Source organism: Eubalaena glacialis, chromosome 7 (assembly GCF_028564815.1).
Source record: "Eubalaena glacialis isolate mEubGla1 chromosome 7, mEubGla1.1.hap2.+ XY, whole genome shotgun sequence".
In the NCBI taxonomy this organism is placed as follows: Eukaryota; Metazoa; Chordata; class Mammalia; order Artiodactyla; family Balaenidae; genus Eubalaena; species Eubalaena glacialis.
This window is the reverse complement of record NC_083722.1, coordinates 21,890,914-21,908,946: the sequence shown is the minus strand read 5'-3', so window position 1 is coordinate 21,908,946 and position 18,033 is coordinate 21,890,914. Positions and strand designations below refer to the sequence as shown.

Sequence of the window (18,033 nt, the reverse complement as noted above, 5' to 3'; positions counted from 1 at the left end):
AAGCGAAGAAGAAATAAAGAATTACACAAACAAAAATTGAGAATTTGTTGCCAGTGGACCTGCCTTGCAAGAAATGTTAAAAGAAGTTCTTTAGAGAGAAGAAAATGACATAGGTCAGAAACTTGGGTCTACATAAAGAAAGAGCATCAGAGGAGGAATAAGCAAAGGTAAAATAAAATCTTTTATTTTTCTTATTCTAAATTGATCTGACTGATAACGGTTTGTTCAAAATAATAATACCAACAATATGTTTGATTGTATATATAGATGTAGATATAGGTATGAATAACTGAATCACTTTGCTGTACAGTTGAAACTAACAACCTTGTAAACCAACTATACTTCAATTTTTTAAAAAGGCACAATCCATTAAAGAAAGAATTAAAGCTGAACTTCATTAAAATTTAAGAACGTCTGCTCTGTGAAAGACACTTTGAGGAGAATGAAAAGACAAGACAGACCGAGAGAAAATATTTGCAAATGACACATCTAACAAAGGACTGTTACCCAAAATGTGTTAAAACTCAACGACACAACAACCCAATTATAGTTTATGGTGAATAATTCTCTAACTCCTGTTTTTTTGTTTCTCTGCAAGATGCCTCAAACAGCAGCCATCAAGATTCAACGTCTGAGGCTTCAGTCAGGTTTAAATCCGAATTGTTAGGCGATGAGGAGTTTGCCTTTACCTTGTAAAACCGTGAAGAGAAAGGCCTCGCTGGGAGTCGAACCCAGGCTCTCCTGTTTACTAGACAGGCGCTTTAACCAACTAAGCCACGAAGCCACCATTCCTGAAAGCTACTGAGCATCTTATTTTACAAAATGTCACACTTTAATCTGCAATTTTTTTTTTTTTATTTCAGCAGTTTCTTTCGGATTTAACTAGAAGGTGTACCTGGGCAGGAATCTCCTCTTCTAGGAATGGAACCTTGATCTGGCCAGAGATAAAACTCAGAACTGGACAGCCAAAAGACTTGAGGGGGCCGTTTCTTGTACATGAATTTATCAGGCAAAGAGAAAGATCTGGGTGTGGACCCAATCAGTCCAAACATTACAAATAAGGATTGGGCTTCTTCATCAACTTGAGCAGTTGTCCTTGGACCCTCTTTGCTTGTCTGGTACAGCTGACACAACTCTTTCATTGTGGGGTTTCCCTTGGTTACCTGAGGGACATTCACACATTAGGTGTTCAGTATTAATTAGTTATATTCCAACCTTGCTTCAGGATTTCGTTTCAGCTCTGTCTCCTCCAGATACACCAAAATTCCTATTTGGGAGTTTCTTTCATGGATTCTTAAATTCCCATGACAACTTTCAGCACTCTTAACTCAGTGTTGCCAGCAGACAATTGATGTTAGAATTACCTGGGAGTGCTTGGTAAAATTAAGAGTCTTGGGATCTATCTACCCTATATCTCTTTAGTAAAGGATCCATTGCAAGAGGGGTTATGGAATCTGCATTTGTAATAAGTCTCCCGGGGGATACTTTTGGCCGCAAATATTGGATTCGCCATTGTAACAATCGCTGGCTTTTCTGGAAGCCCTTGGAGTTCTGGTGCGGTGTCTTCCTGTCTGTAGCCCACACCTAGCTCAATGTGTTTCTTTTGTGGACATATTGGGCTGTCAGTTAACGCATTTTGTCATTAAAATCAAAATCACGAATTTGAACTGCGTCTGTGTCCACTAGGGATTTCCAAATGTAACCCCAAGGTGAGCTCGTTTTAATATAATGTCTTTGGGGCCCCAACCTGTTACCTCCAATGCTTCTTTGGGTGTGGGGTGGGGGCTTGAATTCAGCAGGCAAAACGATGATCTCTTAAGGAAAAATTGGGCCAGCGCCTTTGGTAAAGTCGAGGTAGTAGGTGGTGTTAATGCGGTGGTTTCTATTGCTCTCTGCTCCCCTCCTCCCACTCGTCTTCTCCCTTTCGTATTGAGAAAAGGCAAACATTTCTCTGGAACTTGAGGTGATCTAGTGAGAGGGGATCGGAAAAAGTGGGCGGATTCTGAAAGCACAGAGAGCTTGCTGTGTTTTCTCTGTAATAATCCTCCTCATATTTTGATGCAATTCCACAAAACCAGAAATAATTCAGTATTTCCTTAAATGCACAGCACAAATACATTGCTTCTAATTAAAAAATAATTGCAAAAGCACAATACCCAACAACCGGGATGGCCGAGTGGTTAAGGCGTTGGACTTAAGATCCAATGGGCTAGTGCCCGCGTGGGTTCGAACCCCACTCTCGGTAGCTTGAGTTTTGCTCCCCAAAATCTTTCCGGAAAGGAATACAGGGCTTTGGAAATATATGCGATTGATTACATGTCTATTTTTCTATCCTTTTGTGAAAACACTACTTTGCTTTTTGTCTTCAAGCCTAAAGAAATTGCTTCAGGAGGCAGTATTAAGTGTGTGAATTATTTTCCCCCCGTCTTATCAGATTGCCAACATAAGAAAAACCACCCGAATCAATAGTCTGCCTAAAGAGATTTAAATACTCCAGCCCTTTGAGTTCCAAGAGGAGTGGAACTTTGGACCCATTTTTTCTTCAGGCAACAGTAAAGAAGCTCTTTGTAGCCCCCAGGATGTGAGTAGGGGGATTCTCATTGTTTCCAAATGGTTGTACTCAGAAAGCCCAACTCAACTCTGCCTGGGCTGTCCCTCCAACTCTGGAAAACACTGTTGATTGATTCCTCGCCAGCAGAATACGAGTTTTTTGTTTTGTTTTTCCAGTTTGAAATGTAAAAGTGGTCCCTTAATGGAGTTTTTTTTTGCATTTCTCTTGTTGGGTTATCAAACATCTTTTATGTTTAAAAGCCATCTGTATTTCCTTTGCTGTGAACTGCTTTTTAATATTCTTTACTCATTTTTCTACTTGTTAGGTCTTTCTCTTCGGATTTTTAGGAGCTCTTTAAATGAGTTGATTAAGTCATGTTTTGATATGTCACAAGTAGTCCGGTTGCTATTTGCCTTTGCACTTTATGGCAAATTTGGACATGTAGACTTTGAACTATGCAGGTGAAATTATCAGTCTTTTCTTCTGGTTTTATGTCTGACTTGGATATGCCTTTTCCCACTACAGGATCAGCAAAGGTAACAAAAGAACTCTATGATTTCTTCTAGAATGTCCATTATTTCTTTTTATATTTAGATCTTTGATATATTCGATTTTTTCTGTCTTAACATGTGAGTTGTGTCTGGTAGAATGTCAAGTGCCTCTGGGGGCCACTCTCCATCTTTGCTCCCCCTGTCCCTTTCTTGGGGACAGGGAGAGCAAAGATGCTACTGACTCTCTTGAGTGACCCTCACACACGTCCTCCCTATGGATACCTGGAAACCAATATTTATATTTTAGATTAATATAAGCATGCTTCCTAAGTGTTATATATATTATCTATTGTAGATATTAATTTCACATCTAACACAATGTAACAATAACTACCATTTGATCCCTTAATCTACTTGTTTTGCAGCATACATCTTGACATCAAGTATGCAGCATTGGGCTGAGGACGACTAAGTCCCCATCCTCCCAGGCTTCTGGACAGAGGAAGAGACCTGACAATGGTGATTCTAAGAGGTATCTCTTAGTATCCTTTAGTTTTAAAACTAGAATGTGTATATCCCTGGGAATAAATGGACACTGACAGTTTTAAGGGAATCATTTTCCTGACCTTGGACACCCATGTGGATTCACTGAGTGATCTGCCTGAAAACTTTCTGCTTTCCCACCTCCTTTTGTCACAACTCTTCTCCCACTAAGGAAAAAGGACATAACTCTCAACCATCCCATATCTTACCCTTCATATTTCCCCAAGACACAAAGCCTCCTTGAAGCATCTGACAAAAGGACTCTAAAAAATGGTGTCAGAAAGTGAATGTCTTAAAAGACTGGTTAACAAAATTCTTTTGCAACTCAGGTGGTTTCTTATTGTATTTGCTTTTAAACATGAAAGAGGGTCTAACCCAGTTGTCAATAATAGATTAACAGAAATTTTTAAGGGGACTTCCTTGGCGGCCCAGTGGCTAAGACTCCATGCTTCAAATACAAGGGGTGCGCGTTCGGGTTCAATCCCTGGTCGGAGAACTAAGATCCCACATGCCGCACTGTGCGGCCAAAAAAAAAATTTTTAATGATAATGTGGTTTTAGCATGTAATATAGAGGTTAGAAAAATTAGAATCGCATTCCTATTTCAAAACTCCTTTAATTCCTATCTACTTATTTATCTCATATCTATAATAATGAAATAGACATAAAATTGATGTTGAACTTGTTTCAGTCTTGCAACAAGGACTATTCATCCATGGATACACAAATTAATTAGAAAATATTAGTCCCATCCATCTCATTAAGAGATGAGTTTGCAATTCAATTTTAGTTTGTATGTCTATAACTTATCAAAACATACACTCACAGCGATTTGATCTAATAAAAATTGCAATAACTTAATGCAGAAAACAAATTGTTAACTCAAAGCTATATAGTCACCGGAAATTTTTTCTTAAATTAAGTTCAACGTTTATACTTTTTTGTTGCAGAAAGCACAACAGAGTAGATCAAAAACAGCCATGTTACAATAAAATGTATTTTTGTGGGGTAGGGGAATGAAAATACGAGTTCAGATACAAAAGAGAGGATGTAAAATTTCAAATGTTAGAGAAAATTTATTTTTTTAAATAGATGATAGTCCATTTAAAAAATAATCACTACGGTATTTAGATTCATTTAGAAGAGTGATGGAACACATTTTGAAATGTCACAATTTACAATGTACTGGAAATCAGATTCTTTACAACTGTTTGAACTTATGTGAAATTTTTAGATGTTGATCTAAAAATGTGCAGGGGGGTACATAATTTTTCAGAGGAGTATGCTTTCAAATTTTGAAGACTACTGCTTTAGAGCAGGAGTTCTTAACATGTGATGTAACATAGCGGCTACAAACACAGACTTAGGAGTCAGTCTTGCTGGTTGTGTGACATTGGGCAAGTGACTTAAATTCAGCTCAGTCTACTTATCTGTAAAATATCTGACAGCAACAATACCCTATCTACAGAGATAAAGTTGTCAAACTTCAGCATACATCAGAATCACCTGGAGGGTTTGTTAAAACACAGATTGCTGTGCCCCACTCCCAGAGATTCTGCTTCAGGAGGTCTGGGGTCAGGCCCCCAAATCTGCATTTCTAACAAGTTTCCAGGTGATGCTAATGCTGCTGGCTCAGGGACCACATTTTGAGAATCTCTGGTCTATCTCATAAAGTCATTCATTGTGAGGATTAAAAACGTTAGTACATAAACATTCTTACAACTCCACTGGCCCACAACAGGTGCTAATACATATTAGCCAGTTAGGATTGGATTCACTGTAAAAGAAAATTCTACTCCAGTGGGTTAAACAGAAAGAAGTTAGTATATGTCATTTAGCAAGAGGTCCTGAGGTCAATCATCCAGGGCTGGCACCACTGTTCAAGAATGTCATGAAGTTCCCAGGCTCCCTCTGTCTTCTTTGCTCAATTGTCTTTGTTCCGTGGCTTTTATCGTCACAGACCTATAATAGTTGCTGTTCCTCCAGGAATCTTGTCTGAATTCCAGACAGGGAGAGAGAAGAGCAAAGGATATAGGGTAAAGAGTTGATGGAGCATGCCAGCCAAGTCACAGCCCCTCCCTTTATATTTTATTTTTTTTAGAGAAGTCACTCGCATTTTTAAAATGTTTCCAGAAGTCCCCCACGAGCGACTTTCACTTGAATCTCAGTGGTCAGACCCAGCTCATATCCCACCCCAACTACAAGAGAGAAGGAAGGGAAGGATTTTGGCTCTCTAGCTACCATGGTGGAGGAAATCAAAGGAGAAAGGAGTTTAGGATAAATAATATACACCGTCTGCCTAAAGGGTATCCATGAACACACAGAAACTCATGCAAAATATGAAATGTATGTGTATTTTTTTGAGGAGTCAGTCCACAGCTTTCATTAGATTTTTAAAGATCCTAAAAATATGGCTCTCAAGCCCACATTTCTTGACTCAGCATCCAAATATTTTAACAAAAAGGATGTCCACTCCCCTGCATGCTCCATCTCAGCCATCACATGAAATCATAAAACCTGAGAGCATGGAAGCCTCTTAATTGCTATCTCTCTTTCTTTTTTAAAAGATTCTACTGAACTTGTAAATGCTGCTTATGTTATTTAAATACCTGTTTATAAGTAGTCCTACAGGGTAGTTCTTGCGGTGTGTCTGTGTTTTAATGTGACTTCCCAAATAGATCATATACTTCTTTAAAAAAGGCTTCTTCGTGTATTTTCTTCCTGTTTCATTTATATAAAGTTGGGGAACAAGGAGCATTAACTTAAGAATTAAGTTCTTCTGTCCTGAATTTCAGGCTGGCATTAAATAACTGGAGATTTAGGTTCCCTGACAGAAGAAACTGGATGACTATTTAAAGAAGACAGGCAGGACTGGATTTATTTCTTTTCTAACTGTTTAAAACACTGAAGTCTGAACTTTGGGCACCTCTGCTGTAACTATCAAAACAGAGCAGCAGTTGGCAAATTTATTTGGGGTTGCCATAAAACCATGTTAAATGTAATTATGAATGGTTTCCTTAAGGACTATGGATTCCTGGTATCAAATGAGATGTGAACTCTGGTCGGATATTTATTAGGTATTATGGGTTGAGTTGTATTCCCCCCAAATTCAAACATTTAGGTTCTATCCCTCAGTACCTCAGAATGTGACCCTTATTCGGAGACAGGGTCTTTAAAGAAATAAAACGAGGAAAAGTTAAAGTTAGGTCATTAGGGTGGGCCTAATCTAGTATGACTGGTGTCTTTATAAAAAGAGGAAAGATGAACACAGTGACACACACAGAGGGAAGACAATGTGAAGAGACATAGAGAAAGGATGGCCATCTACAAGTGTACAAAGGCCTGAAACAGATCTTTCCCTCCCAGCCCTTCAGAGGGAATCAACCCTGCTGACACTTTGACTTTGGACTTCCAGACTCCAGAATTGTGAGACAATACATTTCTGTTGGTTAAGCCATCCAGGTGTGGTACTTTGTTACCACAGCTCTAGCAGACTAGTACAGCAAGGATTCTCTGATGTTGTACAAAAGTTTTCTCTTATTCCTCACATTCAAAGACCACGTCCTTCTTTCTCCATGCAAGGACGCTATTATATAAAGGCTGAGCTGTGGCTGAAAATTTGCCCATGCTTTTCATACTTACAAACTCTTTCCTAAATATATGGCCCCTCTGATGTCAGAAAGAATGTCCCAAGTTTTAGCTTAACACAGAGTGTGAGCAAAAGTGTTGTGGGCAACTTTCATTCTGTCATGTTGCTTAAAAGGAAGTTGCTTGGTCACAATATTTTCCTTCCCTTTCCTACAGGCTGTGATTCGGTTTTGCCCATGTGGACAAGGATAGTGCTCTGGAGATCGCAGAGCAGCAAGAAAAGCACAGGCCACTGCAGAACTTTTTGGAGAAGAGCTTCCAGAAGTTTCTGGCTTGCCTTTCAGCAGGACATTCACATGATAAATAAATTTTCTATCCTACTTAAACCACTGTTACTTGTTCTTTGGGGTTCTAATCATATAAACAACCTAACAAATACATGGAAAAAAAAAAGAATAAAGGGCTGTTAACTGAGGAGGTGGCTAAAGTTTATACACACTTACCTAGATTATTTCAAGAGTCTCTTAACTGATTTTACTGTTTGGGGTCTTGCGCCTGTCCAACACATTCTCCACATCCTGACTATAAAGTAATCTTTCTAAGATATAAATCTGGTTATGCTACTTCTCATTTAAAACCACTGCCTAGAGTTGTACTGTCCAATATGGTGGCCACTAGCCATATGGAGCTAATAAAATTAATAAACATTCAATAAAATAAACTCAATAGTACTAGCCACATTTCAAGCGTCCAATAGCCACAGGTAGCCAGTGACTACCATGGTGGACAACACAGATGTAGGACATTTCCACCATTATGCAAAGTTCTATTGGACAGCACTGGGCTACAAGATGCATGTCTAAGCCTCCTACATGATCTATAAAGCTCTTTCTCTCCAGACTTACCTGCTGTTGCTATACACGTTACCAAAGATCAGCAGGCTGTTTCTCAGATCTGCACTTGTTTACCATCCTGCTGCCTGGGAATTCTGTCTCCACCTTGTCCATCTGGAAAACAAGAATTCATTTTTTAAGTGTTACCTTCTCTACACACATATACTAAAAAAAAAAAAAAAAAAAAACCAGAAGAATTGAACATGATTCAAGACTTATTTCTGAGCATATCTTCTCTTTTATCTACCATCCCTGCAAATAGCAGGTGAAGGAGGTTCTTCAATTAGAAAAAAAAAAAAAAATCACAACTTAACAAAGAAAAAAACCAACTTGATCAGAAAATGGAAAAAGAACTTGAACAAACATTTCACCAAATAAGATATACAAATGGCCAATAAGCACAGGAAAAGATGCTTAACATCGCTAATCATCAGGCATATGCAAATCAAACCCACAATGATACTACCACCTCACACCCATGAGGATGGCTACTATCAAAAAACTCAGGAAAATAACAAGTGTTGGCAAGGAGGAGAAGAAATTGGAATCCTTGCACACTGTTGGTGGAACTGTAAAATGGAGCAGCCGCTATGGAAAACAGTACGGAGGTTTCTCAAAAAATTAAAAATAGAATTATATGATCCAGCCATTCCACTTGTGGGTACAAACCCCAAAGAACTGAAAGCAGGGTCTTGCAGAAATATTTGTACACCCATGTGCAATAGCAGCATTATTCACAATTGCCAAAAGGTGGAAGCAACCCAAGTGCCCATCGATGAATAAATGGATATACAAAATGTGATATATACATACAATAGGATAATATTCAGCCTTAAAAAGAAAAGAAATTCTGACACATGCCACCGCAAGGATGAAACCTGAGGGCAAATACATCCTCAACCATATCTTCAAACATCCCTGATTCTTCTACTAAGCAATGATCTGGCTTTTCTTTCTTTTTGTTGAAGAAATATCTGCTTAAACATAGAAAAATATTGCTGAGTGCCTCAGATTAGACAGCATAAAATGAGAACTGTCTTCTTCTACTCAGTCTTTGTATTATCCAAGTGTTGGACTCAGTACCCTGCTGATAAATTTCATTCGGAGAACCTCTACACACAAATTAAGTGCTAGTTAGGCCTCAATGCTTCGACTAGACAGTGTCAGAAGAATGGTTTCTGCCCAGAAGAGTAAAGAGTGAGATGCATTTCTCGGATCTGACAGCAGCCCGGTGGTTATTATCACCGGCTACACACCAGCATTACCTAGGAAATTTAAAAGCTCTCTAGGTGGTTCTAAAGTGAAGGCAGGCTGGCTGTGGAGACGTACTGTCTGATGACGAACACCCCCCCCCCCTTTACCATTACACAGCTCATATTTACTTGATACCCAGAATCATCAAACAGTGCACTCAACACAGTCGCAACATTTCTGCCTTGCGGGTAACGGTTTTCCACCAGGTATTATTACCCAGAACATGTGGACTCTCCAGCACCTGTCGCTCACGAGCCTGAATGCCTCCCTGCATGCGTCCGCCCCTCACAACCACACCCATAAATCGTGACTCGTTACCTATTACCATCCGCAAGGCCAGGCCGCTTCCGGGTGGACCTTACAGATGGCGAGTGTGCAGGCCTGTGCCATCTGCTCTCTGGCCAGAGGCGTCTCTGCAGAGTCGTCGACTCCGTTCAGCTCCCAAATCCGCGGAGGCTGTGTTGGGGTCCGGAGGCGAAGCGCCGGAGCTTACTTGCCTTCATCCCCCGCCCGGCCCGACACCTCCTGATTTTTGCAATCTGCTGCTTCTGAGCAAGAATGTGCGCCATGGGGGCCAACTCTAGTCCCAGACTTAGGCCTCTCGACATTTGCCCAAGTCCCACCTTTGTCAGGTTGGAGGCTCCGAAGCCTAGCCCTTCTCAAGCCGCCTGGAAGCACCAGGCGGTGCTGCCTGGGCACGAGATTCAGGGTGTTTGTTCCAGAGACCACGGAAGCCCACCGTCCGGAAAACAAAACGGCGAACTCTTCCGCCCTGGGGTTGAATAAAGGATGGTTTACCTCCACTGGCGTTATTTCCAGGTCCGCTCTAGGAACCTGGGAGGTTTCTGCGTCTCTGTGGTTATTTCTAGCTGTTAAGGCTTCACGTGCCTTTAACTCGGTCCTAGGCCCTGCCTTCTAAATGTGCTAGGAAGGTTTGACAGAGAAATTATTTGGGAAAACTTCAAAAGTATATATGCAAAGATAGACTAGTACAATGAATTCGATGTTCATACTCACACCTTCAACAATTATCAACTCACGACAATCTTATTAACATATAACCCAACCCTCATTCCTCCAGACACATTGTTTGAAGTAAATCTCAGACACGTGTCATTGATAAATTTAACAAAGCCTAGACTAAGATGAAACAAGTTAGACACTTGCCGCGGGCACAAAATTTAAGAGGCTGCCAAAAAGCTTAGCAATAGAGGCAAATAATATTTTAAAGCAATATTTTTAAATGAAAATGAATGCAAAAAACCCGTAATGAGTACAGTATGTTAAATAGAAAATCAGTATTACTGATTTTTCCTTCTGCTTAGCTCCTATATGACTGACACAAGACTGAAACTAAAGTATCTCTAAAAGATAAGGATGCTTTTGAAAAGCATAATCACAATATCCTTAACACATCTAAAAATAATAACAAAAATAAGATCAAGTATGGAATCATTGTTCACATTTCACCAGTTTTATATATTTTGTAAATATATTCTATAATATATATTATAAAAATCATACATATATACAAGATATATATATCATATTTATGTGTTTTACAAACAATTCATTGGACATATATCTCTTAAGTTTTTTGAATCTATAGTTTCTCTCTTTCTCCTTTTCATGTATTTGTAGAAGAAACCTGAGATTTTGTTTCCCAGGGACTTTTAAGAATGCACACATCAGAAAACTCAAGTCACTCACTCCAGTGTAGGGGAGGGAAAATAATCTTTCCCTCTACCCTTCGAAATTCTCAGCTAGGTCCCCTGTAACAAAAGACAGATTAAGAGGAGAAAAATATACGAATGTATTTAAGTTTTTTTGTGATATGGGAGCCCTCATAAGGAAATGAAGACCCAAAGAAGCAGTTAAGAGTTGATGCATATATACTGAATCAGAAAAAGAGTAGTAACATTATGAAACCATGACAAGGCAAAGGGGCTTGGGCTAGGATAGTTAATTGGGTGAACTGACTAGGGAGATAAGGGTTAATTTGTAAAGATTTCCCTCAGCCTCAACTTTCCATCCTTAATAATAGGAATGTTACTTTTCTCCAAGTATAAGGAAGGCATCTTTCACATGGAAATTTTATCTCCTACTTTAAAGAAAAAGAAGGAAAATCAGAGTGTTCTTCTTATAGCTGCTATTTTTCAACTGCCTTAAGCTCAAAATAATCTTTATGCCAAAATGGCATATTTGGGGCCGACATACTCTTCCACCCTTCATCAGCTTAGTCTATTTCCTAATGGCAAAGCCCACAGATCAGCAAACCTACCTCACAAAAGCAGACTTTGCAGCTGGACCACCTGAAACTAGAGATTGTTCCAAGACTTATATGAGCAGGGAAAGCCAGAGTACTAGATCCTTTCCCTTACCAGCTTACTTCAGCCACACTGGCCATCTGTCCCTACAGCATTGCAAGGTCACTCGGTTTTAGGGCCTTTGGAGTTGCTGTGCCTTCGCTTTCAGTGCTTTGCCTCAAGTCATTCATGGCTGACTTTTTCCACATTCCCTTATTAGCTTGAAAGTGACCTCTGCAGAGTGCCCTTCCCTGGCCATCCCATCTAAAATAGCTTTCCACCCAGTCTTCTCCATCATACCACCCTGTCTTATTTTCTCATAAGTATAATACACCTACCACTATTCAGAATTATCTTGATCCTTCATTTGTTTACTTGTTTGTCTCTCCCACTAGAATGAAAGCTCCATAAAAGCAAACTCTTTGCCTATTTTGTGCGCAGATTGGAAACCTGTTGAGGTCACAGGTGAGTAACAAGGAGGGGCTGGAGGGAGAACTCTCTTAGCTAAAAGATATCTCTTAGATATCTCTTAGATAAAAGTATCTAAGGTCCATATGTTATCAATTCCATAGACATAGATCATCTGAAGCATTATGTTATCATCAAAGGTTTGGCGACAAACTTCCAACAGGCCTGGTCTGGGAAAGCTGTCTTGGGAAAGCTGATATCTGGTTATGAAGTTTATGTGAATGAAAGAGTAGGACAGTAGGAAAGAGGTAGGAATGTGAAGGTCTCTCAGATAGTGGTAATGGTGGGTAATGGTACTTGGATGGAGTAGTGGGGCAAAAAGAAAATCAAGGAATGTGGACAAGGATAGAGATACAAAAAGAGAAAAAAGGATCATAATCAGTGGAATGGGTAAAGAGAAAAGATTATCATGGCTGTGGGATAGCACAGGAAAGAAAAGAGAGAAATCTGGTGTCTGTCAATCAGATAGATGAGTAAAACGATCAAGGTCCATGAAGGAGTAGGATCTGTAGGCTGATCTATGATGGGTAAGCCTCACTGTGCAAAAGCCAGCCAAAAAGTCAGAAGTCATTTACAGTGTTCCCAATGTCAAGGCCTTCCCTCATACTCCATCAATTGCCTAAACTCCTTTAAGTTTTACTTTACCTCAAATATGGACGACAGCTTTTTTAACTGGATTTTTTTGGCCTTTATTTCCCACCATTTATCTTTACCACAACTGCAGCAGACAATGTTGATAGCTAATCAGTGTTCTTAGTTTCAGAAAATAGAATCCACTCTAATTAGGTAAATTAAAAGGGATTTCTTATGAGTTTACAGAGTTTCTTGAAGACCAGAATCAAGTGTGGATACTACACTGTCAGAAGCACCCAGCCATGAAAATGCTTGGGTAGAAATCTTGCTGCTGCCACTTCTGGTTCCACAAAATCCTAGACAGTAGCTGCAGGTAAACTAAAATATCCCAACAACCACGCACGTGTGAAAGGATTTCAATTTAAAATTGAACCAGAGTATATGAAATAGAGAATCTCACACATGCACCCTCAGAAGAATGGAAGGTAAGAACTGAGGGACTGATTTCCCCTAAATGCCTGATTTACAGAAGACAGAGACTTATCTCCCGATCCATGGATAGCCGCTAATCTGGCTGGACTTCCCCCCCCCTTTACACTCCTTGCCCGTAAATACAGCCACCCCAAACCCTCAACAGACCCACCCATGGCTTGCTACATGATGCGTTTCTTGAATTGCAATTCCTCTGCTATTCCCAAATAAACTCAATTTCTGGTCCTTTGAACTTGCCTCAGTTTACCTCTTTATTTAGACCGACATATGCCAGAAGAGCTATCCAGGCTTTATCTCACAATATTCATTTCTCCAAAGTCTCGCACGAGTATGTCTGCTCAGCCAAAGCTACGTGACACAGGGAATCCTAGTGACAAGGAGGTCTGAGAAATGTAGCTCTTACTGCTGCAGGCCCAGTGTATCAGAGGCACACTACAACGGGGTGGCAGAGGTGTAGAGGAAGCCAGTCTATACTACTGGTCACAGTTGCTACCTGGTATCCATTTCACCCTTTTTCCTTCTTAATATAATTCTGATTTTGTTCAGATATGCACTACTCATGCACATAAACTGGATAACTCAGGAAATTCTACCCCCATTTTAAGTTCCAGGGGCAATTCATGATTAGTCTATGGTAAATATGTTATGTCCTGTGCCTTTATAGGCAATTGATTTATAAATTTAGGTTTAAACCAATAAGCAAAGGTGTTCCCCTGCTGGCTATTATCAGTTCAGAGGTAGGGAAGGGAGCTAAATTGTCATAATCAAACTTTCATGATTGTAAGAAGTTATGATTTCCTTTTGAATCATGAGCAAAGAAAACTTTGTCCCAGGTTGCCGCAGGGGCATCAATATTGGCCTATATGGGGATCGAACCCACGGCCTTGGCATTATTAGCACCACACTCTAACCAACTGGGCTAACAGGCCAACACACAAACTAGGGGGTCTTCGTTAATATTTTTAATAACGTTGACTTCGTGAAATTTCTTTACCACTAACAGGAATTTCATCAGTCGTATTTCCACTGGGCCCACTTTCATTAAAAGAGAAAGTAAAGAAGAAAGCTCTGTCTTGGTCAAGAATGATGTCTTTCAGGACATCCTTTCTTAGAACCAATGCAAGTTCTTTTGTAACAAGTACAAAAACCACTTGTAATGAAAATGGCAAATTGAAACATTCGATTGTAAAGACTTTGATGTATTTGCATCTTGGAGACCACAGTAAAGGATGATAGATGGGAAAAGAGTCTTCCAACCTGCAGACTCTTTGGGAATGAGAAGAATGAGTGGTTGGAAGGAATAGAGCAGTATTTTTAAAGAACAGCTAATTTAAAGCAATCCATCCATCCATCCCTGAGCAAAAATTAAAAGCTTCCTTCCACAAGGAAATAATGGAAATGTAATGCTTGTGATAAACAAAAGGCATATGACCTTGATAATGAGGCTAAGCTAGGAAAAAACTCATCTTGAAAAAGCTCTAAAATGAACCCAGGAAATAGTAATGAACAAAACTTTGCATGAACAAAAGAGGAACTAGATCTGAGGTGAGAAAAGTCAGCTGATTCTTAGGACAGGTAGAAAAGAATATACATTGAATTTGGGAATGAATGTAGTGTTGTAAGAATAAAATAGACCTGCTTTTTAAGGCTGATCCCAGAATTGCTATGCTATACTGCAGTTCTGGTTTTTCAATATTTACTATTTAGACATATGTACCAGGCACTATTTACGTGTTTTAAATGAATTAACATATTTAAACATAACAACTAACTTATGAGGTGGGTATTAAAATCATGCTCATTTTACAAATAACCGAGGACAGAATTTAGAGTCAGCATTCTGATCATTTCGCTCTAGAGAACTTCCTTTTAACTAAGTCACTAAACTGCTTCTTAAAATCACGTTCATCATTTTGTTGCTGGATTACTATATTCTGAGGACCCCCCTATTCAAATAACCAAATTCATAGGATCTTGATTTATACCCCAGGGTATTAATTGCTTCAATTTTCAATTAATATTAATCTCACCACTAATACTGAATATGTAACATGGACCTGAAAAGTCCTATCCTAGATAAGGAACTCTGAGCACCAGCCATGTGCACTGCATTATTACGGCAGGGTAATTCTTTCTAGGAATTTAACTCTATTATTTAGTAATTCACTCCCTCTTCTTGGTTCCCCAATAAGGAAAGGAGGTATATTGAGAGCAAACACCCTAGAGATTGATTGATTTTTTTCTCCCTCTTTGTTTTTCTCTGAAGTGTTTTTTCTTTTTATATTATACAATTGTATATAAAGGTTCGTTGTAGAAAATTTAGAAGGTGTGGCTAAACAAAAAGAAGAAAGTAAATATGATCCATAAATTCCACCATCTGGAGGGAATTACTATTCAGCACATTTGTTGAATGTCCTTTAATATATGTGTGTACACATTCTTGTTGAGTTTACACTTTTAAGGTTCTAAATATATATATATAATGTCAGACTTACAGAAGAAGTGCAAAAATAATACAAAGAACTCCTATATACTCTATATCCATTTTCAGCAATTGTTAACACATTTTCTACATTTGTTTGGTTTTTTGTTCTCTCTTCATATGTACTCATTTTTTCCCCCTGAACCATTTGAGAGTTAGTTGCAGTGTATTTTTTTTTAAAAGAGATCATATTCATGCACACATTTTTTTGTACTCTAATTTGTCAATTAGCTATATTTCCTTCATATCTTTTCATGAAGGACAATAAATTGCCATACTGAAAAGTGAGAGAGAGATCAATAAATATTTGTTGAAATTATACCTAATTTTCTTTGATTATTGAGCAGCTTGGGAGCCCATATTCAAACCTCTTTGAACATTATATGGCTTAAGAAAGTGCTTTTTTTCACATTATAAGAGAAAATTAAGGATATCACCTCCACCACCTCCTTCCTTGGGTTGGAAAAGCCTACACTTTGTACAATGGTTAAGAAGTTTGCAGAGTCAGTCAACTTCTGGCTGGCAGGACCAACTCATTTTAAAATAAACTCTGATTTGACAGTGTGCAAAGTTGAAAGTGCAATTTGGGACATCCAATGTATACTAAGAGAAAACTGCAAATGCAAAACAGTGAATAAATAATGATGCTATCTTTCGTGTGGAAAAACAAGAAAAAATAACAATCAATATACATGTTTACTTGTATATGCATAAAGAAAACCAATAAGGATAAATGAAAAATTAAGGACAGACTTTACCTATGGGAGGTGATGGTGAGAAGTGGGCTGGTGGAGGATAAGAATGGAAGGGAAACTTTCCAATGTATCTATTTTTAGTTTCTGCTTTTTAAAACATGTGAATGTCTTATTTATGCAAGAAAAACAAAATTTAAAATGTTTAAAGTTATGTATACCTTTCATGTTGGTATAAATGTGCGGAGTGTATAAAACAAAGATCTTTTGTCATTTTTTCTACTTAAGTTTTGGACAATTTTTCTATTTTTAAATCTTGTTTTCTCTTAGAAGGAACTGGGGAGTACAGAAAGACCCAGAGGGAGCAATATGAAGACTGGGTGGTTTTACAATTTGTTTTTGGAGGAAGCAATCAAATAACCCAGTTTTTTCTCCAAGAAATAGTTTCCTTACAGGAAAACAAAACAAAATGAAATAAACAAAGAATGGCCCTCTGTTGTACCTTTTACCTGCAGGTTTCTGCTACTGTTGTGCTTTGTGAGTTGGAGAAGTGCCTGGAGCCTAGAAAAGGTACCAGGTCTTGGGGGGGGTGTCTGTTTACTCCGCCTAAGCAACGTTCTAGAACCCCTTAGCAAGGAAGTTAGAAGGAAATGTGATAGTCCTACTACGTTCAGACACTCTTCCTCTGTGCAGTTCGGACGCCAGGTACAGAACTCTAGCATTCTAGGGTAGGTTTACTCTTTTGGGAGATAGAAAAGGTCAAAGAAGCTTGGCCCGTACGGGGATCGAACCCGCGACCTTGGCGTTATTAGCACCACGCTCTAACCAACTGAGCTAACCGGCCGGAGCAAGGGTCCTTTTCTTCAAATTACTAACGATACTTAAACAGCATTGTCTTGCAGTTTACACTGGGAAGAGAGTTGCTTCTTTGGCAGGGGAAATGGATGAGGAGGGAGGAAAAAGCTTCTTATTCTGTCTCAAAGAAGTGTCCTTCTTCCGGGAAAACTTAATCTTTCTCAAACATCGGATTCTGGCCCGAGAAGACTCAGGCCAACGTCCCCAGGCAGGGCTTCCTGAGACCGCGACGGGTGGATCACGGAACTGACCACTGAGCCGCCACAGACCTCGAAGGACTCGGCTCATGCGCGCGGGATCCAGATTCCTCTCTGCTCCTGGAGACCATTTCAGGCAGGTCAGCTTCTCTTGGAAGCCTCGGGACCCGGGAACCTACACCCTGTGGCCACCTGGCCCCGGGGTCCTTCCGCGGTCACCGCGACCCTGAGTCTTCAGCTGCGCTTTCGGGCCTCCCTCTCCGCGCGGGGGAGTCACGGCCTTGGTGCTGCAGTGCTGGTCATCGAACACTTGAGGGGCTGGGGTCCGCGGGAGGGAAAGAACCTTGCGGATGGCTTCTCAAGAGCATCTGACCGGCCACGTCCTTGGGTAGAACCAAAGACAAGGGATGTCGAAGCCAGGACGTGTCAGGGGTCAGGTCAGTTATCTGGACCTGAGAGGAACCTTGGGATCTGAAAAGGAAGGAGGAGCCGAGGCCCCAGTTGGGCAACTCAGTGGAAAGAGGCGGGAAACCTCCTTCGAGAGGCATAACTGAGAAATGCACCCTTTCCAGGCCGAAGTGCACCCTGATCCACCTGAGGGCAGGTGTCAACCCAGGGAGGGGCCAGTAGAGCAGCTAATCCCTGAGTC

The 18,033-nt window shown here is 39.9% G+C and overlaps 1 long non-coding RNA gene and 4 other non-coding genes across 6 annotated transcripts; 1 reads left to right on the top strand and 4 right to left on the bottom strand.

Moving 5' to 3' along the window:
- Positions 1-710: 710 nt before the first annotated feature.
- TRNAT-AGU (transfer RNA threonine (anticodon AGU)) lies at positions 711-784 on the bottom strand. Its single transcript has one exon. It is a non-coding gene; the product is annotated as a tRNA-Thr (tRNA).
- A 1,378-nt stretch (positions 785-2,162) lies between these two features.
- Positions 2,163-2,245, top strand: TRNAL-UAA (transfer RNA leucine (anticodon UAA)). Its single transcript has one exon. It is a non-coding gene; the product is annotated as a tRNA-Leu (tRNA).
- Positions 2,246-4,844: 2,599 nt separating this feature from the next.
- Positions 4,845-10,051, bottom strand: LOC133095059 (uncharacterized). Of its 2 annotated transcripts, none has more exons than XR_009701543.1 (3): positions 9,638-10,051; positions 8,078-8,179; positions 4,845-5,579 (listed from the first exon to the last, which is right to left on the bottom strand). It is a non-coding gene; the product is annotated as an uncharacterized LOC133095059 (long non-coding RNA). The 2 variants fall into 2 exon arrangements; XR_009701544.1 differs by having other exon boundaries at positions 9,943-10,051.
- Positions 10,052-14,013: 3,962 nt separating this feature from the next.
- Positions 14,014-14,087, bottom strand: TRNAI-AAU (transfer RNA isoleucine (anticodon AAU)). Its single transcript has one exon. It is a non-coding gene; the product is annotated as a tRNA-Ile (tRNA).
- Positions 14,088-17,102: 3,015 nt separating this feature from the next.
- Positions 17,103-17,176, bottom strand: TRNAI-AAU (transfer RNA isoleucine (anticodon AAU)). The gene has a single exon. It is a non-coding gene; the product is annotated as a tRNA-Ile (tRNA).
- Positions 17,177-18,033: the final 857 nt, after the last annotated feature.